Raw genomic sequence first — 7,038 nt, forward strand, 5'->3', positions numbered from 1 at the left:
CTGCATGATTATTATAAAGACTATGAGGTTATATCTGATTATTATAGCTATTATTAATCAAAGTTAACTACTTAATCAATGGCTAAATAATTCTTGATAGATACACACTACTCTTAGGCAGAATATTGCTAAGTCAGAGCTTAGAGCATTGAGTACATTATTACTTAAGCTACTTTTAAAGCTAGGTGTATAATTCAAAGCTGGCTATATTTTTTTTTTTTTTCCCTCCGACACACTGTACAGTACCTCAGACTGGGAGCTGAAGGAGTCTGGAGACTGAACCTGATCATCGCACCAGGCTCTGTTCAGCTCACCAGCATTGGGAGGCTGTGAAAAATAGAGCAAAACGTTCACAAGTGTTTCTGATTCTAGCAGCTTCATACTAACACCTCTAACATTCTGTCACATGGACAATCCAGCCATCATCTTTGGTTAATAAACTGTAGGTTTGGTTACCAGACTGACAGCTGAAGTGTCACGGTGAGGTTCAGTGGGCCGCAGCTGCAGGTTTGCCTCAACAACCTTAACACACACACAAACACAATTAGTCACTGCAGTTAACAAAATTTTATAAAGCCACCACGAATAATCCCTTACCTGAATGCCACTGAACCAGTCCTCAGTGTCGCAACCAAAGAGAATTCCTGCAAATAACATTAAGATAAAACTCAAGAACTATAACATAAAAGTGCACATATAATACTCATTAATGTCAATTCTCTTCATCAGATTAATAAAGACTGTGATTACCTCATGATTCAAGAGGTACATCACTCTGGTTTCACAGAGTCGACTCTCTGGACCCCTTAAAATCCTGAGGATGTCTCTCTTGATTTCTGCCGACTAGAAATAGAACAAAAAAACGAAACATTAGAACTTGTAAAGCCGTGTGTGTGTGTCTCAGCTGTAGCACTATACAATACCTCAGCTGAACGAGTCTGGAGACTGAACCTGAACAATGCACCAGGCTCTTTTCAGCTCACCAGCACTGGGACTCTGTGAAAAGTAGAGCAAACAGTTCCCAAGTGTTTCTGATTCTAGCAGCTTCATACTAACACCTCTAACATTCTGTCACATGGACAATCCAGCCATCATCTTTCATAAATAAATTATAGGTTTGGTTACCAGACTGACAGCTGAAGTGTCACGGTAAGACGTGGTGGGAAGAGGCAGCATTTCCGGCTCAATGACCTTCACACACACACACACACACTCACACACACACACACACAATTAGTAGCAGCCTATATGTTTAAATTTAGTTAAAATCTGACTATTTATCTGACAAATACCTGGAGGATAGAGGGAGTATCAAGTGATCCTCCCAGCACATCTGCAGAGTCTGGGAGAGAGAAAGAGAGAGACTGTTTATAACCCTGTGAGTATGACAGCTAGTGAACTTGTGAAGAAACAGAATATTACAGTATTATCAGTCAGCTTCACTGTGCACGTGACCTGATTAAACTCTCTAAACCCTTCTGTCCATCACCCAAATACTATTTGTATTAATATTATAGTATCTAATTATTAGTGTCTAATTATTAAAACTATTATTATTATTATTATGCCGAGTTCAGCAATCTAACTATCTTTATACTCACTATGATTGTGTACATTACGCGATGAGCTACATTCTAAAGGCAGATAACACATTTAAAAAAAAAGAAAAAAAAAAAAAAAAGACAGTAATGACATTAAAAAGTACCATAATTTAACATGTAATTTGTGTAATAATGAAACAGACAAATTCTCTAGATAAATAACATTAGGACAAAAATTACACCGTAATTTAAAGAGGTAACCGTGGCGCGTGAGCTAGATAAAAGTCCGCGGCGCGTGAGCTGGCTAATCACTAGGCTAAGCATGATTTAGTGTAAAACCTGTAGTCATTATTGTTGAAAGTGACCGACCAGTGAGGTAAACATTTTATTGCAAAAATAAAATAAATGTTTAAGCCAATGTCATCAATTCCGTTAAGTATTTTGCTGTGTAGTTTATTCCTATGGCCGAGTTCGCTAGCACGGTAACTAGCACTAGACTAATACGCTGCAAAAGAGGATATCGCTGATTAACTAGATAACATTAGACTGTAACACAGAGTAACTTAAACATGATTTATTGTAAAAACACTGATATTATAGTCAAATCATCCTACCGTGAGCTGGCTGAGTGTGGTCAGCAGCAGCGCTTTGTCCCTGCAAGTAGCGGTAAACGCAGTAACCTGCCCCTGCAGAGACAGCGAGCAGCCCCGCAGCACAGCCGATCTCACGGAGAGTCCAGCTCCTCAGAACCGGGAGAAATCTTCGAAATCCATCTGGTTTCTTCTTTTCCTGTCGCTTTTTCCAGTCGCGTGGGTTTGATGTTCTTCAGTCGCTTTCTGTGGTCTTGTTATCTGATGTTGATCCGAACTAATCAACACAAAAGGCAAGAAACGAACAAGAAGACAATTACCTTCCCTAACCTCCCTTACTAAGAAAAACAGACAAAAACCCACACTCCTTAACAAAAAATGGCAGTCACATCCCTACTACAGGATATATAGATAATGTAGCAATATTTACATTCACAGGCAAGAGTATATACAAATAAGGCAGCTAAAACCACAACAGGGCATAGATCAGCCTCAAAGTCAAGGCAAACAAGGATTGAAACCGGATTGACAGAAGCAAAAACACGACACGGATCTACACACAACACAAACTCCAAATGCGGAGTGAGCTATCAAGCTCCTGGTACTGGCTTCCGGCCCTGCTTTAAAAGGTCGCCATTTCTGGGGCGGTAGTAGATGGGTCAACAGGAAAGTCCGGACTGGAGTGCGGAGTGGACCAACCTGAAGAAGTTAAGCACGGGACTGGACACACAAAATAACCCCTACCTCACGGGTTGTAACAGCCTCTTTACTGAGTTCAGTGGACAGTGAAATCGACACACTGCAGATGACAGTGAAGCATGCCCTTCTGCTACAGATGACTGCTGATCGTCCAGCTCACTAGACACTTTCCTCCTCCCTGCATCATGCTGCACTGATCCATGGCCAGTGCCATTTAAAATTCCACAGTTTTCATGTGACATTGAGCTTGTCCTTGAAGAGACAAACAAGGCGTATCATGCCTCTGAAACATACTTCCAAGATACAAGTGTTAAATCGGCAATAATTTCTTGACCTTGCCAAAGCCACATTCTCCTACACAGCCTACCCCCTCAAGTCTGCAAATAGCGTCAGTGGCTGAAGCACTTGTTGAGAAGTTTCCATGCCTTAAGGAGCCTGGGTCTTTTGCAGGGATGTATGGGTGGCAGCAACACCTCAAGTACAAGATGCACAATTTTCATGCCAAGAAAAGCACGACTAGAAAGTATGACTAGAAAAGCACCATAAAAAAAGAATGTAACAGTTTGGTGATGTCAGTGAGTTGCTGTAGTTATTTCAGCTGTAAATACACTGATCAGGCATAACATTATGAGCACAGACAGGTGAAGTGAATAACACTGATTATCTCCTCTTCATGGCACCTGTTAGTGGGTAGGATATTAGGCAGCATGTGAAGGGCCAAATTGTGATGGCTAGACAACTAGACCAGAGCATCTCCAAAACTGCAGCTCTTGTGGGGTGTTCATGGTCTGGTCAGTATCTATCAAAAGTATCCTTTAAGTCCTGTCAATTGCGAGGTGGGGCCTCTGCGGCTAACATCTTGGTACCAGATACCAGAGAACACCTTCAGGGATATAGTGGAGTCCATGCCTCAATGGGTCAGGGCTGTCTTGGCAACAAAAGGGGTGGTCATAATGTTATGGCTGATCTGTGTATGTGTACAGAAGATCACCGAGTAAAAACAGAAGTCAAATCCAAAATCAAATGTAAAGACTTAATCTTATTAAGACACTAAAATAATACTGTTGATAAGAATAAACTAGATAAATGTAAACTTTTGCTTTCTACTTAAAGGAAAATTAGACAGATTAAGCAGTGCAATCTGTCACTCCGATGTCTGATTCAGCCATCAGTGGCATTATTAACACATTGTTATATTGCATATAGACTGCATAGATAACCTACAGATACACGTGGTACTAGTAAATACAGTCACGTGCTTCATGACGTTCTGTTCTGTTACTTAATAAAGATTTTAAGAATTTAAGAACTAGTTTAGCAATTCAATCGATTACACACACTTATCTCTCTCACACACACACTGGGAGTTGGATTAAGCCTTCACTTAAACATTTTGGATATTATCGATTTTGCATATTGGAAGGAGAAAGCTGCAAGCACGAGGAGGAAGATGAAGAGTGCGAGGAACCGCATAAAAACACACAGGTATTTCATTTATTAAGATATACCACACTTATTGGTTGTGATTGTAGCCCGGAGAAAAAAAGGAGATTTCGTTAATTTTTATTTCATTTCAGTTTTACTTTATCTCCTGATGTATGTACATAGTTTTATAACGTGTTTAAAAAATAGTACATGTAAAATAATTGAATTTAGAAAGTGTTCATTCAAAATGTGACCCGGAGAAGAAGGCAGTGATTTTGACGGTCTGGGATTTAGGGTCTGCGAAATTGTTAGGAGAGCCCTGTCCCGAAACCCATCGCCCACTATGATGACCAGCTGATGCGGATGGAACAAGAGCGGCAAGAATACTTAGTGTCCCGCTGCCAGAGCTTGGGAAAAAATGCCACCGCATACGAACAAACCCAGAAAGCCATTACTATGCGCATCTGCGGTCGTTCTGAGATCAAGGAGGATGTCCAGTCCGTTCTCTGTTCTAGCAGGAAGGAGACAAACAAGAAAGCTAGCATGAGAGAACAAACGAAGCAAAGGAAAGGACTAGAGGTGGACACTACCAAAATGGTGCATGTAGATAGAAAGGCACCAGTTCACCTCAAACCTTTAACCAACCTCGACACCTCAAATAAATCCGAGGTGAAGCCCCGAGTCAGACCTCCAGAAGTCATTTCTAAGCTGTTTCATCTGCTGGAGCACCAGGACCCGTATGTATTTAATCACCATCCTTGATATTACACCTATAAAAGATTCACCTTTTGACTTTACTGTAATAACGGCTTCCCAGGCACATTCGTCTCACTCTAATGCATTATTCATTGCAGGCATAAAAGATCACATGGGCTGAAAGTGGTACATGCTTTGGCTGAGCGTAAACCTGACATTCTGCTGCCCAGTTTACATGACGTCTGCTTGGCTGTGCTCAGAGAGGTAGCTCACATGTCCTACACACACACACACTAGACAAAAGTCCATGCTAAATTACCTTTTTTCTTAAAAAGTCTTGAGGTAAAGTGTTAAAAGTCAAGCATTAATATTTGATAACCTCTTCATCCTGATAGAATTTGATACCAGAAAGTCCAGATAAAAGCAAAGCTAATATTTAGTGACCATCATTAAAGAACCGTAGTGCTGTCCCTCAGAGTAAAGACAGACTCTAACCATGCTCTCTCGCACACCTCAGGTGGATAACCGGCACTCCACATTGACTCATGCTGCCATTCTTACCATGACCCACCTGTTTGTCCATCTTCGGAATGACATGGACAATGAGTGTCAGATCACAGCCACTGTCTTGCTGGACCGACTAAGCGAGTCCACTGAGTTAATCAGAGAGGCAGTGGACCTGGCGCTCAGTGAAATGGTGTACACAGATTAAAGTGGTAAAACCACAGTGGTAAACAGATTGTTCTTTCAGCTTTGAGTTAGGCATAAATAGTGTCAAGAAAACAAAGTTAGATTTCTTTGCTTTATATAATTGATTAAAACCACAGCTCATGGTTTTGTGTTTGTTCTCCAGTCATGTGGACCCACTGGTGAGAACTCACATGGTGCAGTGCCTGTTTCAACACATTCAGATCGCTGGCATTTCACACATGTTGACGGGCAAAAGGAACACCACTAGGTGCTTCCTATCTGCCCTAAACAAATTAGCTCTAGACTCTGAAGAGGAAGTGAGGTAGGTGGCTGACTTCCTCTTGCTCTTACTCTTCCAATACAATTTATTAACACACTTTAGTTAAAATGCTGATACATTTTTTTAAAATCTATTTTGCAGTTTAGTTGCCGAGAACATAATTGTGTTTTCAGACGTAGAGAGAAGAATTCCTAAGACGATAGACATTTTGTTGCCAGAAAACAAAAGATGGGCAATCAAAGAAATAATCAGCAAATACAGGTGAAGTTTACACCGACGCTGAAGACACGAAATGACGCTGAAGACCCACACTAAACAATAAGCTTACAGCAAATATAGTTATTAAATAAATAACGTGAATCTGTGTGATGAGGTTAATATTATTGGTACTACAAGAAAATTTGCTTTTCTATATGACATTATGCGTGTACAATAGTTACAAATTATTTGAGGTATCTTCTTCTTTTCTTTTACTCAATCAGAAACACATTTCCCAGGTGTGTGCCAGCAATGTATTCTGGGTAATACACGGTCATTTAGTGACCAATAATGACACTGAAAAATGTGCAAAAGGCTCGTCATTAAGTGGAGAAATGTTTTACATGCATCTACTGATAACCAAAAAACCCCTCTTCCCTCACTCTAGCTGACGACACACACACTAGTAGTCTGATGTCCGTGAAAAATACATTTAAAAATCCATATAAAATAAACTATAATACTCATCAGCATGAAAAGTAATAGCACACCTAAGCGGCATTTTAGCGTTAGAACCATGTTTATAATGTACTAATATTTTACAATATTTTACATGGGTCTCCAGCACGGGAGGCGGGCGCGTTAAAGTGTCTAGCGATGAAGCGTTACAAATATAAAAGCTATACATACTTAAACTATTGCAAGAAATCTTCAAATAATAAATACAATCTAATGTCACAGTTAAAATATGAAGTCTAAATGAATTAGCGAGGCTTTGCATATAAGAGTAAGCCCGTATCAAACCCAGGAAGTGAAGCATAGCTAAAGTTTAATGTAGCCTGTGTAAGTAGTATCTACCAACACCACTTTGCCTGCACCACCGCTAGCCTCCGTCACATATATAAAAGTTATACAGGCT

At 40.2% G+C, this 7,038-nt stretch overlaps 1 long non-coding RNA gene across 1 annotated transcript; it reads right to left on the reverse strand.

Annotated features, from left to right (window-relative positions):
• Nucleotides 1-246: 246 nt before the first annotated feature.
• On the reverse strand, nt 247-2,284 carry LOC131344175 (uncharacterized). The gene is made up of 3 exons (XR_009203298.1): nt 2,156-2,284; nt 1,126-1,342; nt 247-327 (listed from the first exon to the last, which is right to left on the reverse strand). It is a non-coding gene; the product is annotated as an uncharacterized LOC131344175 (long non-coding RNA).
• Between the last annotated feature and the right edge of the window lie 4,754 nt (nt 2,285-7,038).

This window comes from Hemibagrus wyckioides, linkage group LG23 (genome assembly GCF_019097595.1).
Source record: "Hemibagrus wyckioides isolate EC202008001 linkage group LG23, SWU_Hwy_1.0, whole genome shotgun sequence".
Lineage (NCBI taxonomy): Eukaryota > Metazoa > Chordata > Actinopteri > Siluriformes > Bagridae > Hemibagrus > Hemibagrus wyckioides.